This window comes from Martes martes (assembly GCF_963455335.1).
Source record: "Martes martes genome assembly, chromosome: 4".
Classification (NCBI taxonomy): domain Eukaryota; kingdom Metazoa; phylum Chordata; class Mammalia; order Carnivora; family Mustelidae; genus Martes; species Martes martes.
In genome coordinates, this window is record NC_137891.1 from 137536083 (window position 1) to 137562875 (window position 26793).

The window sequence follows — 26793 nt, forward strand, 5'->3', positions numbered from 1 at the left end:
TCATAGGTTACATTTTCGTTTTGTTGATAATTTCCTTTGCTATGTAGAAATTTTTTAGTTCGTTGTGTTCCCATTTATTATTTTTTTGCTTTTGTTGCCTTTCTTAAGGTCTCTTCTCATCCGTATTTCTCAAGTCTCTGCTGATAGAATCTGTAAAACCTTACATGCAATGCCTGTTAATCTGGATTATACCAGTACTGAGTTGCATTACAGGTCTAGCATCAATAGAGGTGATGGAGGTTGGTCTTAAGGATCAGTATTTATCTAAAAGGAAACTCTCTCTGGAGTGGCCATTACAGGTTCTGTGGGAGAACAGCCTAACCCTTTTACTCAGGAATGAAAGCCTGTTTCTACTGACAAGACAGACTCAGGAGAATTTGGAACTTCCAGGTCCTCCGCTTAATTAAAATCTGCCAGATATTCTCAGCTCAGTTTTTGGGTCCTGCTCTTTCCCAATCAGTGTCCTAAATTTAACATGAGGGGGAAAAAAAAACTTTGGATTTGGTTGTCAGAAACTTCACCTTTGAGACTTTAGAAGATAGGGTTCCTTTCAGGGCAGTCCTGGAAGTTTTCTGATTACTCACATAGCCTTAAGCAGGAATTTTAGAGCCTTAAGTATCTTAAATTCCCCATTACTTTATAAGCAACCAACCCATTCAACAGTTACTATGCACTTGTTTCCATTATAATGTTCTATTGCAGAAGCTTCCAGCCTTGGTTTCTATAGGTACTTGACTCCAGGTAACCACAGTGATAATTTAAGTGACTTCTTTCTTACCACCAGTCGTAAACTACCATTGACTCACTACCACTAAAAATGAAAGTTATTAATCCTTTTAAATCTAATCAGGTCAGAGAAGCAATGCAACCCTCCCATCCACAAGTTTCTCTGTCCCTGAGACTACTTTTAACCCAAAATTTGCTTTAGTTTTGGTTTAGTCAGAAAAAGAGAGCTATGACAAGTATAATGAAAATGATTACTTTAATATAGAAATTAGAGCTTACAAATTAGAAGGATCTGGGGAATCTAGGATATCTGCTATTCTGAGGCTGGCTGATGGGAGAAAGTTTCACTGTGACATCAGCAAAAGCTATAGAACAGAGAAGAAAAACTGCCACTTTGGGAGAAAAAGTAGAACTTTGGAAGAAGTTTGGAAATCTGCCACGTATGACTGCCATGATATTGCAAGCATAATAGCTTCCGCTTCACTTCTGCTTTTCAAATCTCATGCAAGTTCTTCCATCTGCAAATTCAAACCCAGAAACTTACAGATGAAAAATTCTGGGTAATGTAGTTCTTTGCCTCAAAAGGGACTGATGGTAATACTATCAAGTTGACCACAAGTGCATTCTAGCCAATTTTATAACTACTCATGAATTTCCATTGTCCAGCTTTGCCACCTATAATAACCCTGGTGTTTCAGTTCTTGTTTATTTGACCTTAGTCTGCTTTTGAATACCCTCCCTAGCATTAGTTAATCAACTTCCAAAAGTAACTGCTCAGCATTTGATTCAAAGATCCATTTTAACTCTGCTTTTCAGGACATTACACTGGCTTGGGGGAACCCTGTTTCTGGACTGAACCAAAGGGTTTACATGTTTGAACTTGATTTTGGCTTCATTAATCCTTTGGGCTTTTGGAAACCCAGTCTCCCTAGCAGCTGTAGGTAGAAGCTCTTCTGAGTTTCTGAGGCCTGTCAGCCCAGCACTCTAATTTTACTTCAAACATCACATCCTTAGAGAAACTTAGCCTGACTTCCCATATCTTACCTACCCTGTCAGATCAGACTGACTACATTCTCAGAGCAGCATTTTGTACTTTTTTTATAGTACTTATCACAGAGTGTACTTACACATTTGTGCAATTATTTAATAAATAATTCCAAATCCCTCTACACTGCACGTTCCAGGAGGACAGAGACTATGACTGACTTGTTTACCACTACATCCTTTTCTTTACCATTATATCGCAGTGTCTGATACATAATAGGTGCTCAGTAAATATTTGATGAATGTATCATTTGATAGCACCATGCTGTCCCTTGCAAAGGGGACAACATGGTGTAGAGAAAGGAGTGTTAACAGACCATCAGAAGAACTCTGTTCTAGTTCTTCCTCACTTGCTACCTTGTCAGGTGACCTTGGGCAGGTGACTTAAGCTTCCTGAGTTTTAGTTTATTCATCTGAGGAGTGAAGCAGTTGAACTGGAGGGGAGGTCCACTTCACTTCTGAGTCTATAACTTATATGGATGACTGAACCTCTTACATAGACTTTTCTTAAAATAGGAAGTACTATTAAACACCTACATTGAATATGGGGGATGTGGAAGACGAGGGATAGTGCCATGACTCCCAAATTTTTAGCTTGGGTGGCTGGTATTATTTACATAAATAGTATGAATCAATGTCCATAGCATGAGGCAAGAATCTTTCTTTGCATTCAGGATTAACAATATCTTCCTCATTTTTACTCATTTTCATTAATTTTGGTCATTCTCATTGGACTGCACTCACACTACCACTTTTACTGGAAGGTAGCAGTATGTTTTAAGTGGCAAATGTATGGGCCTGGGAATCACATAAATCTAGTTTTTAATCCTCATTCATTTGCTGGTCATCTGATTTTGATGAAATAACTTCATCTCCATGAGCCCCAGTTTTCTCTTCTATAAAATGAACATAAGAAGACCTACCCCATGTAATTCTTACGAGGATGAAATCAGACAATCTCTGTGAATATCCAAGCCCAGTTACTAGAATATAGGAGGCACTCGAAAATTGAACTGAAGTTACAAATGAAGAAGTTGAGACAGCAGGGAGATTTTGTATGTGTGTTATGTTGCCTAAGCTCAGGCAACTGGATCATTTATTTCTCAAATCTGCCTCACCCTCGGATATGTCACAATTCTGTGGAAAAGTAAGATAATAAAGGATGAAAGAGATTAATTCAGAAATGAAGCCATGTGAGTAAAAAGAGTAGGCACATACTTGGCATGAACAGTTCTCAATATCTAAAAGGACATTGAGCACTTTGGTTTCTATTCCTTTAATCTTTAATGTTAATTTTGGAACTGCACTGAGCATGATGAACAGCATATTTCCACTATTAGACTCTCAAAAGTTAATTCAAAGTACAACACAATTTTTTAATTAAATAAAATGCTAAGAGAAGAGCAGAATTTTAGTTAACTGCAGAAGAAGGGCAAAACATGATTCTTCCATCATTGTACTTGAACACCTTTCAAGGACAGGTTTTAAAAAATTCCTAGCCATAATCTATAAAACATGTACATTCTTGGGAATTTTTTGTTGTGTTAGAATCTAATGATACCTGTGTAATCAATTACCAATGATTCATTTTTCTAAGTGCTCACTTTAACAGATACTAGGAATACAAAGACAAAGGATATCATTTCTTTCCTCAAGATTCTTAGTCTAATGTTGTGAAAAGACCTGCAAGAAATAACAAAACATAACTCAAAAGTATGTTTTTGCCATCACCGAAGTTACTTAATTTAAAAAATTTTCCTTTTAAAAATATAAAGTGGGTTAGACTTCAAAGGCTATTTCTGAATCCACTTGTTTATAACTTTAAAGTGTTGGGAGGACGTTTCATGTGTATTTCCTTGATGCAGTTCTAACGAAATTGAAGTGTGATTTGTTCCTTCTCAGGTTTAAAGCCAAGGTCGAATTTTCCCAGGTTTGAATTAGTGAATGTTGTCTCAGAGAACTTTTTCCAAAAAAGATAAGTTTCATTAACATTAAAAATTAGCACAGACAGTTAAGCACCAGCCCGCCCCCCAGCACACACACACAGGAACACACACACACAGGAACACACACACACACACAAACACACACACACTGATGCTCTTCAGGGCTGCCACAGAACATCCCAGTGCTTCTGTGCCTCCTCATCACTGCTTTGACGTTCACAGAGTCCAAGAAACACTGAACCATGCACTGAACAAAGCATGTTCAAGAGCTGCACTAGAACTTTCTACAACATTTTCACCTTGCTTAGTCTTTAGACCTTTAACAAATCCTGAACCTCTTCCTGAATGAATATTAGACTAATGCACTTCCAGCATGGATGCTAATTCCCTAGCCATGCACTTAGAAGGTTATCCATTTTGCTTATAACCTTTCTTCATATCTTTCTACATGGCCCACAACAAGTAGAGAAAGATAGGACAATGGTCTGGCAGCATTAAGGACCTACTGAAGGTTCTTGGTGTGCAATTTAAGGTGACTTCTAGCAGCAGAATTGAATGTTTTCCCCATTGCTTCTTGGCCTTTTGACTAAGATCAAATGAATAGTTTTTCCTAGGCACCTCCAGCTGAGATGCAGCTGTGAAATATTGGAGAAATGTTGGATTGCCAGGATTGTGGTTTTGCCCGCAGGTAAGATAAAGTGAGCAATGGGCAAGGGATTTGGTATGTGCAAGCAAGTAACTATAAATACTGACTTCGGAATTTTAAGCCAAATAGAAAGGAAGAGAGGATATTGACATACGAGGAATTGTGAAAAGGTAGAATGATCAACTGATTAGTGGTGCCTTGAAGAGTCAAAATATCAGTGGAACCAGCAGTCAGGTAGAGAGAATAATGCAGAAAGATGAAAGGTGCTGATCAGAGTGGATTATGGTGTGGTTGCAGATAACAATCTTGACAAGGTCTATAGTTTGACTTGGGGAGTAAGGAGGCTAAGGTAAAGTGAGTGCAAGATCGGTGGGAGAAAGACATTAACCAGACAAGCAGTCAGGCCAGGAAAGCATTGTAAATACATATATGGAAATCACTGAGAGTTAAGAGTTAAGTGTGTGCAGAGTACATGAGCCAGGAGCTGACATCACCAAAAAAATGTAAATGTGGGGTGATAACCAGAAGGCAGTAGATTATGGCCACAATTCTCCTGGCACAAAAGTAATATTACTAAATACCTTAAAACTTAGCATAAAGACCAATAAACACAATTTAGCCCAGAAGTCTTAGGCCAGCAAAGCACTAGAACCATAAATTAAATCAAGCCCTTTGATATTTTTACCTGACAAACAATACACTTAAAAAAAAAAAAAGATTTGGATTAGTTGACAAAAAATAAAAACCAGAATTAATCTCATAAAAGTCCAGGTTTCCATCTTCTCCTAATAAATAAAAAGCTTTGTCAATATTGGGCTCACTGGCACACAGGAATAATAAACTGGAGGGGCCTGGTGACTGTCCAATTAGAAAAAACACACTCTCTCCAATTTGTCACAGTCCCCACCACTCCCTTGTGTCCTACTGACATCTTTTATCCAGTTATCTATGTCTCACCCAAAGGCATTTGAATTTTCAAATCTGTGTTAACAGGCGAATATTTTGACCAAGTGACTGCGTAAATTCCAAAAACTATTTTTAAAAGTGAAGATGGGAGAAGAAAAATATCTATGTATCTGAGAGATCTTTTCAGTTGGATGTTAAGATTTTTTATCACATTGCCCCATCAGTTCACAATCAACTAAACTAATTGAATCCACATTCCTAAATTATAACTCATTTCAAATTATATTCTACGTATATTTTTTGTTTTGTAGAAGCAAAAATTAATGGCCCCCAAATTACCTTAAATATTATACATTCAACCTTCTTAATTCATAAGAAGAGAATGGAAACACAGAGAGTTAAATTAACATGTTCAAGGTTATCTAACCATACCGCATGGCATAACTGAAATTTAAATTATTGTCTTAACTCTCCAAAATTAAATTTAAAGATTATAATCTCTTTGGTTTGGGTTCTTTGGAAATACTTTTATTGTAAAATGTGGCAAACCCAGAAGTTTAGAGAGTTTAATATATTAGTATATGTGTACTTACTACCCAGCTTTACCGAAATTTAAGTGTCTTTATATTTGGCAATGAAATATAGAATTGAAGCTCTTCCCCCACATTCTCCAAAATCTCATCACTTCCTTCCTTCCTCAGAGAAAACCATTATGACAAACTTGGTATTTTTCATTAGGACAGCCTCCAAATATAATTACATATATGGGGAATTTTTATTCCTATTAAGATGTGTGAACATACAATGCTAAGAGGAAAATATGAATAGAGTTGATTTATACATCAAAATCACCATATGAAGGGAAACAACTGTCCCAAGTAGGCCTCCAAGGGAAGTCCCAAGTTGAAACTCAAGGTCATACATAAGAAATTCATTGGTTTCAATAATAAGAAACAAATCCTGTTTCTCCAAGACTAAAAGCAGGGAGATGCTTCTAGGCAGGGCCAGCTCCCTGGACAGGCAACCTGTGCAATCACAAAGAGCCCCCACAGTTCAACGGGTCCAGGCTAGATTTAATGCTCTACTATCGCTTTCTTGAAGTTCTGGTTAATTTTAAACAAGAGGCCCCACTTTTCCATTCTGCCCTAAGCCCTGACAATTAAGTAGCTGGCTCTAGTCCCAAAGCAAGTGGCAGCTGAACTGAACCTTCCATCCCCAGCTTTCTGCCTGAGAATCTAGTTGTCTTCAAGGGACTGGAGCCGACCAGGACTGCCAAATTCGCTTTGACCTCAGGGGGTCGCTGTTCCACCTTTAATAGTCCTAGTTTTAGATGTTGACTTCTTGCCTTCATTCCCCGATGCACAGCTAAATATAAAACCAGGAATGTTCAAGTAGGATTTTAAATGATTAGTTTCTTCAAAAGTGATATGGACATGGAAATACAAAGATGAGAATTACAGCCATTTGTTGAGCTCACCTTGTGCCAAACGCTATGCTAAGCACGGGAGTTGCAGTATTTCTTTTATTTGTCCGTCATGATACAAATGTTATTATCTCCACTTCATAGGTAACAAAATTGAAGACCAGAGAGTTTAAATACTTTCCCAAGGGCAAATAGCTAGTAAGAAAAAGAATTAGAACCTGAACCCCATTCTGTCTGCCTCCAGGGATCATGAATGGAGGCTCTTGTTTATTTTAACCTAGGAGTAAAAAATTACCAGGCGGGGAAGGTGGGGGGAACCTTAGTAACACAGCTGTTTTTAAAGAATTTTTAAATGGGCTGACTATGCTTTTAGATCATGCCATTATAATAACACAAGAAGGATTTGCCATAGAGCATCATGTACTCTCTGAGGTCATCCTACTAACCAGATGCAAAGCTCTGCATTATTGTCCAGTTCCAATAATGACGCATCTCAAATTTTACAGAATGCTGTCATCAGAACGTTTGTGCCTTCCCCCATTCATATGTCAAAATATAATCCCCAAATTGATGGTATTAGGAGGTGGAATCTATGGGAGGCTCCACTCTCCTGAATGAGGTTAGTGAGTGCCTTTATAAAGCTGTTCTGGAAAGCTCTCCCGCATTTTCTGTTATGGGAAGACACTGTGAGAAATTGGCTTCGAGGAGGAGGTAGGCCTACTCCACAGGGAATCAACCAGTGCTTTGATCTTGGCCATCCCAGCCTCCAGAACTGTGAGAAATAAGTTTGCTGACAAGAAGTCATCTAGTTTTAGGTATTTCTTAGAGCAGCCTGAACAGCCTAAGACACAGAAGAGTATGGATTTCACATATGCTGCTCCATTTTCTTCTGAAGTTTTTTTTTTTAATTTAATTTAATTTAACTTAATTTTTTTCAGTGATCCATAATTCATTGTTTATGATTTTTCCCAGGCAGAGTTTTGATTTGGGGCTCTAAAAACATAATCATGAAATTGAAACATAACTGGTACCTTTTAACTAACCAAAATCATTAACAACTCACTTTATAAAGAGAACTTTGGGGTACTTCAAGCCATATATTCTTCTGAGCTACTTATAAATAACCTGACTGTAGGGTAGGAAAGTTAACTGTTCATGGTAATTAAAAAATGCAGCTCACCACAGGGGAGGAGTCAAGATGACGAAAGAGTAGCAGACTGAGATGACATCGGATTGCAGGAGTTCAGCTAGATGTCAAAACATTTTGAACACCTACAAACCCAACAGGAGATCAAAGAGAAGAAGAGCAGACAATTCTAGAAACAGAAAATTGACGACTTTCTGAAAGGTAGGACGTGTGAAGAAGTGAATCCGAGGTGACGGGAAGACAGACCTCAGGGAGGTGGGGGTAGCTCCTGGCAAGCGGTGGAGCAATGGAGCACAAAATTCAAACTTTTATTTTTTTTTTAAAGATTTTATTTATTTATTTGACAGACAGAGATCACAAGTAGGAAGAGAGAGGAGGGGAAGCAGACTCCCTGCTGAGCAGAGAGCCCGATTTGGGACTCGATCCCAGGACTTTGGGATCATGACCTGAGCCAAAGGCAGAGGCTTTAACCCACTGAGCCACCCAGGCACCCCCAAAACTTGAACATTTAAAAGTCTGCTCCACTGAGGGACATCGCACAAAGGCTAAGCGGGGGTGGGGCCCTTGCGGAGACAGTGTGGTCTCAGGTCCTGTGGGGTCACAGAAGGATTGGCAGATCTGGGGAGACCTGCCAGAAGAGCAGAGCGGCAGGAATCTGCTGGGTTTAGAGACTCCAAATGGGGCTGTGTGGCAGAGACAGAAACACTCGGTCACAGGCCAGGTTATCTCGGAGCACAGACAGAGACTAGGGAGACAGGAGTGATTGACTGCTTTTCTCCAAGGGCCCCGAGCTCTCAGCTCCTCCAGGCTGGAGATTGGGAGGCCACCATTTTCTTTTCCTTCTTTCTTTCTTTTTTTTTTTTTTTGTTTGTTTTCTTTTGTTTTGTTTGTTTTTGTTTTTTATTTCTTTTCAGTGTAACATTATCCATTGTTTTTGCAACACACCCAGTGCTCCATGCAATACGTGGCCCTCCCCAATACCCACCACCTGGTTCCCCCAAACTCCCACCTCCTGCCCCTTCAAACCCCTCAGGTTGTTTTTCAGTGTCCATAGTCTCTCATGGTTCACCTCCCCTTCCAATTTCCCTCAATTCCCTTCTCCTCTCCATCTCCCCATGTCCTCCATGTTATTTGTTATGCTCCACAAATAAGTGAAACCATATGATAATTGGCTCTCTCTGTTTGACTTATTTCACTCAGCATAATCTCTTCCAGCCCCGTCCATGTTGCTACAAAAGTTGGGTATTCATCCTTTCTGATGGAGGCATAATACTCCATAGTGTATATGGACCACATCTTCCTTATCCATTCATCCGTTGAAGGGCATCTTGGTTCTTTCCACATTTTGGTGACTGTGGCCATTGCTCCTATAAACATTGTGGTACAGATGGCCCTTCTTTTCACTACATCTGTATCTTTGGGGTAAATACCCAGTAGTGCAATTGCAGGGTCATAGGGAAGCTCTATTTTTAATTTCTTGAGGAATCTCCACACTGTTCTCCAAAGTGGCTGCACCAACTTGCATTCCCACCAACAGTGTAAGAGGGTTCCCCTTTCTCCACATCCTCTCCAACACACGTTGTTTCCTGTCTTGCTAATTTTGGCCATTCTAACTGGTATAAGGTGGTATCTCAATGTGGTTTTAATTTGAATCTCCCTGATGGCTAGTGATGATGAACATTTTTTCATGTGTCTGAAAGCCATTTGTATGTCTTCATTGGAGAAGTGTCTGTTCATATCTTCTGCCCATTTTTTGATATGATTATCAGTTTTGTGTGTCTTGAGTCTGAGAAGTTCTTTATAGATCCTGGATATCAACCTTTTGTCTGTACTGTCATTTGCAAATATCTTCTCCCATTCTGTGGGTTGTTCTTTGTTTTGTTGACTGTTTTCTTTGCTGTGCAGAAGCTTTTGATCTTGATGAAGTCCCAAAAATTCATTTTCGCTTTTGTTTCCTTTGCCTTTGGAGACATATCTTGAAAGAAGTTGCTATGGCTGATATCGAAGAGGTTACTGCCTATGTTCTCCTCTAGGATTCTGATGGATTCCTGTCTCACGTTGAGGTCTTTTATCCATTTTGAGTTTATCTTTGTGTACGGTGTAAGAGAATGGTCAAGTTTCATTCTTCTACATATAGCTGTCCAATTTTCCCAGCACCATTTATTGAAGAGACTGTCTTTTTTCCACTGGATATTTTTTCCTGCTTTGTCGAAGATTATTTGACCATAGAGTTGAGGGTCCATATCTGGACTCTCTAATCTGTTCCACTGGTCAATGTTTCTGTTTTTATGCCAGTACCATGCTGTCTTGGTGATCACAGCTTTGTAGTAAAGCTTAAAATCAGGTAACATGATGGTGCCAGTTTTATTTTTGTTTTTCAACATTTCCTTAGCAATTCGGGGTCTCTTCTGATTCCATAAAAATTTTAGGATTGTTTGCTACAGCTCTTTGAAAAATACTGGTGGAATTTTGATCGGAATGGCATTAAAAGTATAGATTGCTCTAGGCAGTATAGACATTTTAACAATGTTTATTCTTCTGATCCAAGAGCATGGAATGGTCTTCCATCTTTTTGTGTCTTCTTCAATTTTTTTCATGAGTGCTCTGTAGTTCCTTGAGTACAGATCCTTTACCTCTTTTGTTAGGTTTATTCCCAGGTATCTTAGGGTTCTTGGTGCTATAGTAAATGGAATCAATTCTCTAATTTCCCTTTCTGTATTTTCATTGTTAGTGTATAAGAAAGCCACTGATTTCTGTATATTGACTTTGTATCCTGCCATGTTACTGAATTGCTGTATGAGTTCTAGTAGTTTGGGGGTGGAGTCTTTTGGGTTTTCCATATAAAGAATCATGTCTTCTGCAAAGAGAGAGAGTTTGACTTCTTCATTGCCAATGTGGATACCTTTTCTTTCTCTTTGTTGTCTAATTGCTCTAGCTAGGACTTCTAATACTATGTTGAACATGAGTGATGAGAGTGGGCATCCTTGTTGTGTTCCTGATCTCAGCGGGAAGGCTGCAAGCTTTTTCCCATTGAGGATGATATTTGCTGTGGGTCTTTCATAGATAGATTTTATGAAGTTCAAGAATGTTCCCTCTATCCCTATACTTTGAAGCATTTTAATCAGGAATGGATGCTAGATTTTTTTCAAATGCTTTTTCTGCATCAATTGAGAGGACCATGTGGTTCTTCTCTCTTCTCTTATTGATTTGTTCTATCACATTGATTGATATGAGAATGTTGAACCATCCTTGTAACCCAGGGATGAATCCCACCTGGTCATGGTGGATAATCTTTTTAGTGTGCTGTTGGATCCTGTTTTCTAGGATCTTGTTGAGAATCTTAGCATCCATATTCATCAGGGATATTGGTCTGAAATTCTCCTTTTTGGTGGGGTCTTTGCCTGGTTTGGGGATCAGGGTAATGCTGGCTTCATAAAAAGAGTCTGGAAGTTTTCCTTCTGCTTCAATTTTTTGAAACAGCTTCAGGAGAATAGGTGTTATTTCTTCTTTGAAAGTTTGGTAGAATTCCCCAGGGAATCCATCAGGTCCTGGACTCGTGTTTTTTGAGAGGTTTTTGATCACTGCTTCAATCTTATTACTAGATATCGGTCTATTCAGGTTGTCAATTTCTTCCTGGTTCAATTATGGGAGTTTATAGTTTTCCAGGATTGCATCCATTTCATCTAGGTTCCTTGGCTTATTGGCATATAACTGTTGATAATAACTTCTGATGATTGTTTCTACTTCCTTGGTGTTAGTTGTGATCTCTCCCTTTTCATTCATAATTTATTAATTTGAGCTTTCTCACTTTTCTTTTGGATTAGTGTGGCCAATGGTTTATCGATCTTATTGATTCTTTCAAAAAACCAACTTCTAGTTTCATTGATACATTCTACTGTATCTCTAGTTTCTATCTCATTGATCTCTGCTCTAATCTTGATTATTTCCCTTCTTATGTGTGGAGTTTGTTTGATTTGTTGTTGATTCTCCAGTTCTTTAAGGTGTAGAGACAGCTGGTGTATTCTGGATTTTTCAGTTTTTTTGAGGGAGGCTTGGATGGCTATGTATTTCCCCCTTAGGACCGCCTTTGCTGTATCCCATAGGTTTTGTACTGAAGTGTCTTCATTCTCATTGGTTTCCATGAATTGTTTAAGTTCTTCTTTGATCAGGAGGCCACCATTTTCATTCCCATCTTCCAGAGCTCTATGGAAAGTGTTCAGGGAACAAAAGCTCCCAAGAGTGAACCTGAGCAGATTACTTAGCCCAGCCCCTGGCAAGGGTGGCATAATTCTGCCTCAGGCAAAGACATTTGAGAATCACTACAACAGGCCCCTCCCCCAGAATATCAGCAAGAACAACCAGCCAAGACCAAGCTCATTGATCAAGGAGAACAGTGGAATTCCATAGGAGGGGAAAGCAAAGCATGGAATTCATTACTTTCTCCCCATGATTCTTTAGTCTTGCAAAGTTCATTTTTTTAATTTTATTTTTTTCTTATTCTAATTTTTTTAACTTTTCCTCTTTCCTCTTTTAACGTTTTTTTAAACTAGTTTATCTTAACAGTATCTTCCTTTAAAAAAGTCTTTTTACCTTCATTATTATAGTCATATTTTATTCTTCATTGTATCTAACTTTATTTTTTGTATACATATAGGGTTTTTTCTACTAAAAAGTTTTTGGGATACGATTTCTTCTAATAGATCAAAATATACCCTAAATCTAGTGCTTTGTTCTAGTCTCCAGCCTGAGCAAATTCTCTCCACTTTCTTTTTCTGTCTTTTTCCAACCAATTTATCTTATCAATTCCTTTTTTCAATTTTTTTAATCTTCATCTTTATAGTCATATTCCATCCCTTCATCACGTTTACCCTTATTTTCATATATATATAAGTTTTTCTTTCTTTTTAAAATTTTGGTAGTTTCTTCTAAGAGACCAAAATACACCCAAAATCAAGTGGGTCACTCTGTTCTATTCACCAGTCTAATATATATATGTATATATATTTTTTAATTCTTAAAAATTTTTTTAAACTTCTTTTTACCTCATCTATCATCCCCCCAATTTGGGGTCTCTTCTGATTTGGTTAGCATACATTTTTCTGGGGTCTCTGCCACCCTTTTAGTATTTTATTCTCTCATTCATATATTCTTATCTGGATAAAATGACAAGATAGAAAAACACACCACAAAAAAAAGACCAAGAGGCTATACCAAAGGATAGGGACCTAATCAATACGGAGGGTGGTAATATGTCAGATCTAGAGTTCAGAATGATGATTCTCAAGGTGCTATCTGGGTTTGAAAAAGCCATGGAAGATATTAGAAAAACCCTGTCTGGAGAAATAAAAGCCCTTTCTGTAGAAATAAAAGAACTAAAATCTAACCAAACTGAAATAAAAAAAGCTATTAATGAGGTGTAATTAAAAAAAATGGAGGCTCTTGCTGCTAGGATAAATGAGGCAGAAGAGAGAATTAGTGATGTAGAAGACCAAATGATGGAGAATAAAGAAACTGAGCAAAAGAGAGTCAAACAACTACTGGACCATGAAGGGGGAATTCAAGAGATAAGTGATACCATAAGATGAAACAATAGTAGAATAATTTGGATTCCAGAAGAAGAAGAAAGAGGGGGACAGAAGGTATATTGGAGTGAATTATTGTAGAGAATTTACCTAATATGGCAGGGAACAAACTTTAAAATTCAGGAGGTACAGAGAACCCCCCTCAAAATCAATAAAAATAGGTCCACACCCCATCATCTAATACTAAAACTTAAAAGTCTTAGTGACAAAGAGAAAATCTTAAAAGCAGCCCGGGACAAGAAGTCTGTAACATACAATGGTAAAAATATTAGATTGGCAGCAGACTTATCCACAGAGACCTGGCAGGCCAGAAAGAACTGACATGATATATTCAGAGCACTAAATGAGAAAACATGCAGCCAAGAATACTATATCCAGCTAGGCTATCATTGAAAATAGAAGGAGAAATAAAAAGCTTCTAGGATAAACAAAAGCTAAAAGAATTTGTAAACACCAAACCAGCCCTACAGGAAATATTGAAAGGGGTCCTCTAAGCAAAGAGAGAGCCTAAAAATAGTAGACCAGAAAGGAACAGAGAAAATATACAGTAATAGCCACCTTACAAGCAATACAATAGCACTAAATGCATATCTTTCAATAGTTACCCTGAATATAAGTGGGCTAAATGCCCCAATCAAAGACACAGGGTATCAGAATGGATAAAAAAACAAAACCCATCAATATGCTGCCTACAAGAAACTCATTTTAGATCCAAAGACACCTCCAGATTTAAAATGAGGGAGTGGAAAACTCTTTACCATGCTAATGGACATCAAAAGAAAGCTGGGGTAGCAATCCTTCTATCAGATCAATTAGATTTTAAGTCAAAGACTATAATAAGAGATGAAGAAGGACACTATAACATATTCAAAGTGTCAGTCCAACAAGAAGATCTAACAATTTTAAATATCTGTGCCCCTAACATGGGAGCGGCAAACTATATAAACCAATTAATAACAAAAGCAAAGAAACACATCCACAATGATACAAAAATATTTGGGGACTTTAACACTCCCCTCACTGAAATGGACAGGTCATCCAAGCAAAAGATCAACAAGGAAATACAGGTCTTAAATGACACACTGGACCAGATGGACATCACAGATATTCAGAACATTCTATCCCCAAGAAACAGAATACACATTCTTCTCTAATGCACATGAAACATTCTCCAGAATAGATCACATTCTGGGTCACAAATCAGGTCTCAACCAGTACCAAAAGATTGGGATCACTCCCTGCATATTTTCAGACCACGATGCTCTGAAGCTAGAACTCAATCACAAGAGGAAAGTTGGAAAGAACCCCAACACATGGTGGGTAAAGAGCGTCCTACTAAGAATGAATGGGTCAACCAGGAAATTAAAGAAGAGTTGAAAAAATCCATGGAAACAGATGATAATGAAAACACAATGGTTCAAAATCTGTGGGACACAGCAAAGGCAGTCCTGAGAGGAAAGTATATAGTGATACAAGCCTTTCTCAAGAAACGAGAAAGGTCTCAAATACACAACCTAACCCTACAACTAAAGAAAGCCTAAACCCAGCAGGAGAAGAGAAATAATAAAGATCAGAGCAGAAATCAATAAAATAGAAACCAAAAAACATAGTAGAACAAATCAACGAAACTAGGAGCTGGTTCTTTGGAAGAATTAATAAGATTGATAAACCCCTGGCCAGACTTATCAAGAAGAAAAGAGAAAGGACCCAAATAAATAAAATCATGGATGAAAGAGGAGAGATCACAACCAACCCCCAAGAAATACAAACAATTATAAGAACATATTATGAGCAACTATATGCCAGCAAATTTGACAGTCTGGAAGAAATGGATGCATTCCTAGAGACATATAAACTACCAACAGTGAACCAGGAAGAAATAGAAAACTTGAACAGACCCATAACCAGTAAGGAAATTGAAGCAGTCATCAAAAATCGCCCAACAAACAAGAGCCCAGGGCCAGATGGCTTCCCAGGGGAATTCTACCAAACATTTAAAGAAGAATTAACACCTATTTTCCTGAAACTGTTCCAAAAACTAGAAATGGAAGGAAAACTTCCAAATTCATTTTATTAGGCCAGCATTACCTTGATCCCAAAACCAGACAAAGACCCCATCAAAAAGGAGAATTACAGATCAATATCCTTGATGAACACAGATGCAAAAATTCTCACCAAAATGCTAGCCAATAGGACCCAACAGTACATTAAAAGGATTATTCACCATGACCAAGTGGGATTTATTCGAGGGTTGCAAGTTTGGTTCAACATCCAGAAATCAATCAATCAATGTGATATAATACATTAATAAAAGAAAGAACAAAAACCATATGATACTCTGAAATGCTGAAAAAGCATTTGACAAAGTACAGCATCCATTCTTGATCAAAACTCTTCAAAGTGTAGAGATAGAGGGTACATACCTCAATATCATCAAAGCCATCGATGAAAAACCTATAGCAAATATCATTCTCAATGGAGAAAAAATGAGAACTTTTCCACTAAGGTCAGGAACATGGCAGGGATGTGCATTATCACCACTGCTATTCAACATAGTACTAGAAGTCCTAGCCTCAGCAATCAGAAAACAAAAAGAAATCAAAGACATCTGAATTGGCAAAGAAGAGTCAAATCTCTCACTCTTTGCAGATGGTATGATACTTTATGTGGAAAATGCAAAAGACTCCACTCCAAAACTGCTAGAACTCATACAGGAATTCAGGAAAGTGTCGGGATATAAAATCAATGCACAGAAGTCAGTGGCATTTCTATACACCAACAACAAGACAGAAGAAAGAGAAATTAAGGAGTCAGTCCCATTTACAATTGCACCCAAAACCATAAGATACCAAGGAATAAGCCTAACCAAAGAGGTAAAGAATCTGTACTCAGAAAACTATAAAGTACTCATGAAAGAAATTGAGGAAGACACAAAGAAATGGGAAAATGTTCCGTTCTCATGGATCGGAAGAACAATTATTGTGAAAATGTCTATGCTACCTAAAGCAATCTACACATTTAACGCAAACCCTATCAAAATACCATCATTTTGGGGCACCTGGGTGGCTCAGTGGGTTAAGCCTCTGCCTTCGGCTCAGGTCATGATCCCAAGGTCCTGGGATCGAGCCCCACATCAGGCTCTCTGCTTAGCAGGGAGCCTGCTTCCCCCCTCTCTCTGCCTGCCTCTCTGCCTACTTGTGATCTCACTCTCTCTGTCAAATAAATAAATAAAAATCTTTAAAAAAAAGAAAACCATCATTTTTTTTTCAAAAAAAAAATGGAACAAATAATCCTAAAATTTATATGGAACCAGAAAAGACCTTGAATAGCCAGAGGAATGTTGAAAAAGAAATCCAAAGTTGGTGGCATCACAATTCCAGACTTCAAGCTCTATTACAAAGCTGTAATCATCAAGACAGTATGGTACTAGCATAAAAACAGACACATAGATCAATAGAACAGAATAGAGAGCCCAGAAATAGACCCTCAACTCCATGGTCAAATAATCTTTGACAAAGCAGGAAAGAATACCCAATGGAAAAAAGACAGCCTCTTCAACAAATGGTATTGGGAAAACTGGACAGCCACATGCAGAGGAATGAAACTGGACCATTTCCTTACACCACACACAAAAGTAGACTCAAAATGGATGGAAGACCTCAATGTGAGAAAGGAATCCATCAAAATCCTTGAGGAGAATGCAGGCAACAACCTCTTTGACCTCAGCTGCAGCAACTTCTTCCTAGAAACATCGCCAAAGGCAAGGGAAGCAAGGGCAAAAATGAACTATTGGGACTTCATCAAGATCAAAAGCTTTTGCACAGCAAAGGAAACAGTTAACAAAACCAAAAGACAACTGACAGAATGGGAGAAGATATTTGCAAACGACATATCAGATAAAGGGCTAGTATCCAAAATCTATAAAGAACTTATCAAACTCAACACCCAAAGAACAAACAATCCAATCAAAAAATGGGCAGAGGACATGAACAGATATTTCTGCAAAGCAGACATCCAGATGGCAAACAGACACATGAAAAAGTGTCTCCACATCACTCGGCATCAGGGAAATACAAATCAAAACCACAATGAGATACCACCTCACACCAGTCAGAATGGCTAAAATTAACAAGTAATGAAATGACAGATGCTGGCAAGGATGTGGAGAAAGGGAAACCCTCCTCCGCTGTTGGTGGGAATGCAAGCTGGTGCAACCACTCTGGAAAATAGCATGGAGGTTCCTCAAAAAGTTGAAAGTAGAGCTACCCTATGACCCAGCAACTGCACTACTGGGTATTTACCCTAAAGATACAAATGTAGTGATCCGAAGGGACACATGCACCTGAATGCTAATAGCAGCAATGTCCACAATAGCCAAACTATGAAAAGAACCTAGATGTCCATCAACAGATGAATGGATAAAGAAGATGTGGTATATATAAATACAATGGAATACTATGCAGCCATCAAAAGAAATGAATTCTTGCCATTTGCAATGACATGGATGGAACTAGAGGGTATTACGCTGAGCAAAATAAGTCAGTCAGAGAAAGACAATTATCATATGATCTCCCTGATATGAAGAATTTGAGAGGCAAAGTGGGGGGGTTGGGGAGTAGGGAAGGAAAAAATGAAACAAGATGGGATTGGGGGGGAGATAAACCATAAGAGACTCTTAATCTCACAAAATAAACTGAGGGTTGCTGGGGAGAGGCAGGTAGGGATAGGGTGCTTGGGTTATGGACATTGGGGAGGGTATGTGCTCTGGTGAGTGATGTGAAGTATGTAAGCCTGACAATTCACAGACCTGTACCCCTGGGGCTAATAATACATTATATGTTAATTGAAATTTTAAAAATGCATCTCAATAAACCTAACACCTGTGCAGAAGACACATATACATTTCCTAGTAGGGATTTATGTTTTTATAGTATAAGCTGGCCCTTACTATAAAATGTAGCAATTACAGGTGCCACATTAAAATGATATTTTCTCATAAAGTTTAAAGATATAATGTATATGAGATGAAGGAAATTTTCTTTTGCTAGTTTACAAAGAATCATTATTGAATATACTTCCCACGTCTATGGAGATTTTCATACCTTTTTTCCTTCTTTTATAAAGACCATAATGTGTCCAATTATATTAACTGGTTTTCTAACATTTCAAACTCTGAATAGCTGAGATAAATTCAGCATAGATATTACATATTCATTCAGTTATTTATTACTGGATGTGGTTTGTTGAATCTCTCTATTGTGTTCCTGTTATTTATTTATCTATTTCTGCTCTTACTTTATAAGCTCTTTCATTCTATTTTCCTTGGGCTTATTCTCTTCAATTAAATTCTGATTTCTTAGGTACAATGCTTACTTGGCATATTTTAAGACTTCCTTCTTTTTCTTTTCCTTCTTTTTTTTTTAGAGAGAGCACGTGCATGAGCATGTGAGCAGGTATGGGGTGGGCAGAGGAAGAGGGAGAGAGAGAGAGAACCTAACTAGTCTCCACACTCAGTGCCTGAGCCCAATGCAGGGCATGATCTCATGACCCTGAGATCATGACCTGAGCCAAAATCAAGAGTGCAACACTTAACTGACTAAGTCACCCAGGAGCCCCATTTATGGTATAAAATTCCTTTAAATATTTAAATTCCTTTAAATACCCTTAAATTTATATTTTAAATATAAAATTCCTTTAAATATGGTATAAAATTCCTTTAAAAACTGTAGAATGTTGCAAGTTTTGATATGTTTAATTTTTTACATTCAGTTTTAAATAGTTCCCATTTTCCATGATAAGTTTTCCTTCGATCCATAAATTATTTACAAGTGAATGTTCAAAACCAATAGCAAAAAGATGACTACAAATGAAATAATCTTCTATTATGCAATCTATGAAATTTCATTAGTTTCTAACTCTCTATATTTAGCTCTGTCTTAATCTTCTGTTCAGTGTACCCATTGAGTTTTCACTTCAATTACTCTATTTTTCTCTTCTAAAAGTTCTTCCTGGTCCTACTTTGATACTCTTATTAGTTCTTTAAGTGTATTAAATATGCTTTCAAAATATCTATTTGTTGGGGCACCTGGGTGGCTCAGTTGGTTGAGTATCTGCCTTTGGCTCAGGTCATGATTGAGCAGCGCATTGAGCCCAGCATCGAAACCAGCATCATACTCCCTGCTCAGCGGGAAGCCTGCTTCTCCCACTCCTACTCTCCCTACTTGTGTGTGCTCTCTTTCTGTCTAATAAATAAATAAAATCATTAAAAATATATCTATTTGTTAACTTTTATATATGAAAATACTTACTGGGTCTAATTCTACTGCTTGTTTCTGTTGCATTTTTCTTCATACATTTTTCGTTTCTGACCGGGAGCTCATGAGACTGAAAACTTAATCTGTAACTTTTTTGTCTTAAGACTGAATTTAATGTGATTTCCCCTAAAAAAGGATCTACTTGTGCTCTGTCAGGCACCTGTCAGACACTACCAATATAGGATTACTCTCAACTAAATTTTTTATTTCAAGTTCTCAGACCACAAAGAAGCATGAATTTTTGCCCAAGTTTATGTGTCTGTGAGCTTCGGCTGAGATGTCTCAGGGGAGAGTTTTGTTTTTTTTTTTGTTTTTGTTTGTTTCTGTTTTTGGTAACCTTTTCACTCACAGTTAATGCTGAGAAGGCAAGTATGTTCACAGTTTCCCTCTGCAGGTTAATCCACTCTCCTCACCTAAACAGCCCTGGAGGACATCTCCCAGGTGCCCCCGTGAAAAAGTGGTTCTGGACCCCTTCCCACTTACTCAGGTGCCAGGAATGGTCTCTGGTGTCCCAGTTGAAGCATTAATGCCCAAACTCTTGGCCACCAAAATCAGACACTTTCCAGTCACTACTCCTCCAGAGCTACCTGACCTTGCTGGTTTCCCTCTTCCTTATCTTTTCTGGCTTGCATTTTTAGACCTTATTTTGCTCTAGCTCAATAGTACCTTTTAAATACTTTTATCAAGCACTATTTTATATTATATACCAGAAACTTCTCTCCAGACTGCTTAACAATTTGTCAGAAATGGAAATCTAGGCATCAGCTTTAATAAAGAGGAAGCTATGATATGGGCACAACTACTTCATTTATTCAGGTACTTTTGTGTGTTAATAAAGAAACTTCAGTTTAAGGGTACTTGGGTGGCTCAGTAGGTTAAGCATCTGCCTTCAGCTCAGGTCACAATCCCAGGGTCCTGGGATCAAGCCCTGCTTCAGGCTCCTGCTCAGCTGGGAGTCTGCTTCTCCCTCCCCTTGCTCTTCCACTCTGTCGCTCTTTCTCTCTCCCTCTCAAATAAATTTTTTAAAAAAATCTTAAAAAGAAACCTCAGTTTAATAACTGGTGAAGGAAACAAAGAGCATTGGTCAGTGAAATGCTCAACTGGGAATAGATTGTCCAGGACAGTCCCTCTTCATACTTCATCTTTTAGGTTTATTATTTCTCCATTTATTTTAATTTAATATTTCTTTATGTCACTGTCAAAAGTGTTCCCGTTTGGTTGATGAATTCTGGTCATTTCCTTACTAAGGAAAATGTCTTTGGTCTCTCATGTGAGAGATTTATCTGTAACATTTTCTTTTCATTCAATGTAGAGATAAGAACAGCTTTTCGATCAAATTTTTCTACAACACAGTCAACCTTTACCCATTTAAAATGTAAGCATCTATATTTTTATGGAAGTCATACTTCTGAGACAGAGTAAAAAAATTATAGGAATTGATAAATTATAGCCAGAGGAGGTAATTATTGCTAATAAAGTTATCAATAATTTGTAACAGAACTTACAATGAAATCACTGTTTTTATTTAATGTGTTATAAAGTATTTAAGATATATAGAAAGTATAAATTCAAGATATATAGAAGGTATAAATCTAATACAAAAAGTTTAATTTTATTTCTTTTTTGTTTATTATTACCCAAAGTGTTGGTACTTCCGTGTTATCTCTCCCCCAGGCTATACTGTTACTCACTCAGAAATATTATTCCAAATTGATCTTGATAATTGTGATTTCTTTTTCTTTTTTTTGTGATTTTTTTTCAAAAATATTTTTTTACTTCACATGTATATTCCCATTAACAATAGCTTTCATTTTAATTTGATATTAGTAGCATCTCTTTATATATATATTTTGTAACCTAATTTTTTAATCCAGTTTTTACGATTGTGAACAGTATCATTTTTATTTGTAATGCTCTTAAACATTTATTTTCATTGGTAAACCACCACTGTGGTTATGTCATCATTTTTCTGGAGGTGGATATTTTGGCTTTATTCAATTATCTATCATTACAAAAAGTGCTTCTCTGAGCATTCTTGTGCCGTGTGTTTGTGTGCTCATTAAAATGTGTTCAAGGATCCCGCAGCTGCCAGAATGGTTTGGGGCACCTGGGTGGCTCAGTCAGCTAAGTGTCTGCCTGTCTGCACCTCAGTTCATGATCCCAGGGTTCTGGAATCAAGCCCCCCAAATGGAGTCCCCCACATGGAGCCCCTCTGCATTGAGCAACCTCTCTCAACCCCTTCCATTGCATCAAGCCTTGCATCCAGCCCCCAAATGTGCTCCCTGCTCCTCTGTGGGGAAGGGAGCCTGCTTCTTCCTCTGCCCCTCACCTTGCTCCAGCTTTCTTTCTTTCAAATAAATAAATAAAATCTTTTTCTAAAAAAATGTGTTCAAATGAACACATTCAAATATCAAAGAGTTGGAATACTGGATTATAGGGTATGCTTATCTTCAATTTTCCCTAATTAAGTCTTTTCTTTTTTTTTTTTTTAAGATTTTATTTATTTGACAGAGATCACAAGTAGGCAGAGAGGCAGGCAGAGAGAGAGGAGGAAGCAGGCTCCCTGGTGAGCAGAAAGCCCGATGCGGGGCTCGATCCCAGAACCCTGAGATCATGACCTGAGCCGAAGGCAGAGGCTTAACCCACTGAGCTACCCAGGCACCCCTTCAATTTTCCCTAATAACCTCAATTTTAACTTAATTACTTCTTTAAAAGCCCTGTCTCCAAACACCATCACAATCTGAGGTATTCAGATTTAGGACTTCAATATATGAAGTTTGGAGAGACACGAGCCCATATCATCAAATTACATGGAAAACCTTTTAAGATTTTATATTTTATTTCTTTAAATTTACAGAATAATTTGGGGAGAATTGGACTCTTAGAAGTTTTCCAATTCATGAGCATTTATTTCAGTCTTTAGAGTTTTTCAATAAAATTTTATCATTCTCTCCATGAAAATCTTACACATATTTGTTAGACTCACTTCTTGTGTTCCCATATTTTTAGTGGCTATTACTAAATATGCCTTTCAAAAACCTATATTTCCTTTATTTTCTGATCTAAACATTTTGTGTGTTTAAATCTGTGTTTTTAAATTCTTTCCCCACCTAGATCCAAACTCCCTTCTCCTGTGAAATTATACAAATCTCACAGTGATTTCTGGCATTTGAAAGAGCAGCTCCACTGGTTATCTTCCATCTCCTGTGGTTTAAATGTCTCGGCCAGTTTATGAACCAAAAGCATGGCTTTCTGGACTCACTGCGTCAGGCAGCCTTTTCTGCACACAAGCTACCTAACCACAGATCCATGAATAAAACATTTCCTGTTTGTACTTCAAAAATACCTGAAGAAAAAACAACAGGAGATTATGAGGCATGTGATGTGTGGTGAGGTAGCCTCTCTCAGTCAACAGCTTTCTAAGCTTAGCAAATCATTCCTCAGGCCTTCATTCAAAGGAATGCTCCAGAATAATTTCCTCAGTTCTCCATTAAGAGGCCTTGAGGCAACTCACAAATGATCTAAATCATGAATAATTTGTGAATGCTCAGACATTATGTTAATAGTAAGTGCTGACATTTGATGAGTGTTTGATATATTCTAGATATTATTTTATGTATTTGAACACATTATTTTTTAAGGATTTATTTATTTATTTTAGAGAGAGAGTGAGAGCAAGAGCGGGAGGGGCAGAGGGGGAGGAAGATAATCCCAAGCAGACTCTGCGCTGAATGCAAAGCTGAAACAGGGCTCGATCTCATTACTCTGAGATCATGATCTGAGCCAAAACCAACAGTTGGAGGCTGAACCAACTTCACCACAAAGCCACCCCTGCATAAATTATTTCTAATCCCCACAAACAGTCCTATACAGAGATATAATTACTATTATCCTCATTTTGCAGATGAAGAAACTGAGGCCCACAAAGATTTTACATAATTGTCTCAGGAAAAAAAGTGAAGGTTGCGTTAATAAGTTAATTTGCTCTGACATGCCTACTATTTCCTCTACTCTCACTTTACCCTATAGCTAATGGGTGTGGTTTTATAAGAAGGAACTAAAATTTGAAAATTGGGTCATGGTGTGCTGTGAGTAGGATGTTTTTATAAGACCTGATTAAAGGAATATTCTTAAATATGCTTGAGCTGCTGCATTGCCAGTCTCTTGTTATTTCTTTGGTGATCAACTAGATTAGTCTTCCCCTTATTTTAAGCCAATCAAGGATCTTAACGCGTTATGAACTCTGAAAGAGGAAGGCGCTTGTGAATGCTAATAATGACATACCACACAGAGAGCAATGTGTGTTTGCTTCTGGTAGAGCTCATAGGCACAAACCTGAATTCAGGCTCTCTTTTCAGGGTTCATCCTTGCTCAGTTCCAGGTCTGCTTCCTTTTGGCAAGAGGCACTCTCCTCTGAAAATTTCATTGCTGATGAGAATACTCTAATTATCCTCAACATTCACATGGCTCAGAGTACACACTGTTACCAGTCAAATGGGGATAACATCTCCATCAATAAGAGAAAGATGTTTTTCAAACAATTCAAAAGGCCACCATTTGAACCTCCTAGAACTGACATCTTTCTAAGAAGGCTAACCCCAGGGAATAATTATTCCATTTGTGTGAAACTCTATTCCTATACAGAATAAACTTAAACTCTATTTATTCTTATGTGGTCTTGTTCAGAATTTTTTTTTCTTTTATTTGAGAGAGAGAGAGAGAGAGTGACAGAGAGCAAGAGCAGGGAGGAGAGGGAGAAGCAGGGTCCCTGCTGAGCAGGGAGCCCAACACAGGGGTCAATGCCAGCACCCTGGGATCATGACCTGAGCCAAAGGCAGACACCCAACTGACTGGGCCACCCAGGTGCCCCTCTGTTCAGAATTTTATCTGAATGACTTTTACTCATGAAAACATTTCACTGATCACTCCATAGTTCCCTAAAAGAAAAATATTTTAACACTTAAAAATTTTTCTGGAATTACAAATCTTTATTACATTTTTCTTGATTGAACTATCATTATAATTATTAGCTTAAGAATAATATCTTAATCCCTTACACCAAGTCCTGAAAGTCAAAAATTAATTTGAAACTTTACAAAATGAAAACATTTTTGTAAATTAGCAAAAAACATATTTGGCTAGTAAAGCTGTCCAAACTTGATTTAGTACATGTATGGTCTGTCAAACATCAAAAATGTATTATACATTTTGATAAATGTTAAGAAAACATTAGGACTCCATTGGCACTGAATTTAATGGAAAGGATAGTGCTGTTTTTAAAAAGTTAGTTTAAATATCCATGAATAAATATTAATGTTTGCTCTAATGAGTCAAGGGAAGCATCAACTCTATTGTTTTGCTGTTGTTTTTAAACATTTAGGTTCTGAGAAATCTTTCATATAAACTAGTAGATGAATGTGGAAGAAGTTTTGTTATAGAAACATTACCAAGTTCTTGGAACTCTTATATGCCTAAAAATTATATAATGATTTATTATCAAACTATGTTTAATGGCCAGCTTACAATTTAAATTCTCTTTCAATTTCTTCTTCTATCTTTGCAAAAATGGAATATGGAACTCACCAAACTTACAGTAGAGTTTTTCTACCCACTCATGAGAGATAGTCACATTCTCTATAGCTACACTAATATTTCAAATTGTTCCCTTTTATGGTACCTTGAAGTTGTTTACAACCTAAGGAATTTCCTATCACAATTTAGAGTAAGTGTGAACTTTGGCTGTTTTTTGGAAAGTAGAGAAAGGGATTCTCTAGCCACAGGTGCCTTTTCAGGCACATCAACTTTAGGAAAGAATATGAATGGAGGTTAGGTATCTGGAAATCAGCTCTTTAAAAACTATACTTGGCTTATGATTATCCACAGGAGTACATAAACCCTGCAGAACATTACTATAAGCAATGAGGAACCACTGATTACACTAATCAAGGTAGTGTTATGTGCAGATTTGAGTTTTAGAAAGATCGCTCTGGCTTCGGAGAAGAGAGATTAATAAGCAGAGAGTAGCATGCAGAGATCGGCACCAGTGGCCAAAGGAGTAAAACTTAGGTCACTCAGACCATGAAGACCACAGAAGGAAATGGGAGTTTGGGATGGGGCTCTAAAATTCTCCAAGTAGTGGCTCAGAACTACTAACTGGTACTACTGACTCATGATTTCCTTGATGTGTTATATTTACTCATACCCTGGAAACGATGTAGGAAGAACCCCAAGGAACAATGGAATAAACTTCATGTATATATATGAAGTTACCTTGAGAGTTTGGTCTTTTTAGAGTAGAATTTTCAGTAATCTCAATTCAAAAACAAAATACCGAGAAATGATGAATCATTTCCTGGAGTTGTGTATGTTTTAGAAACTAATAAACTCAATCAACTTCTACTCCCATAAAGAAATTATTTTAGGCAAACTGGCCTGGGTACTATGCTGTGAAGTCACTCTACTTAAATGCTATGCATCTTTTAAAGATAATCTCATATCTGATCAAAGTTCTGAAAACTTCTCAAATGGAGCCAAAGATTGGCAAAAGTCAAAGATGGATTTATCAACCCCCATTTTGTACTAAATTAGTTAAAATTAATTTCTATTACCCTGTATTTGTCCATTTTCCCCCCATATTATCTTGAGACTTCTTTTAGGGGGTTGTAATAGATTGCTATTAATTATAGACATTTGGTATTCAGTTTTACTAAGTGTATATCTTGTACAACCTGTGAGACTGTAAGTTAGAAGTATCATGAGCTTCTGGAGATGGGATCTGAGTCTAAAGCTTCTCTGAGGCTTGCAGAGTGTCCAGTGTAGTGTCACACAGAGCAGATTCAATAAAGATTTGTCAACAGATGAAATGATACCTCTTAGATAGCATCCTTGTCCTTGTGACTATTTCGAGAGGCTATCCTCTTTCTTCAAGTTTAAAAAAAAATCATTAGTTTCCATGTTTCATTAAAATAGTTGAGTGATCAAGTAAACAAGAAGAGAAATGAAGGTGAGAGTCATCTCTTCTTTATATAAGGCTCATTTTTTAGGCACTTCCCTTCCATG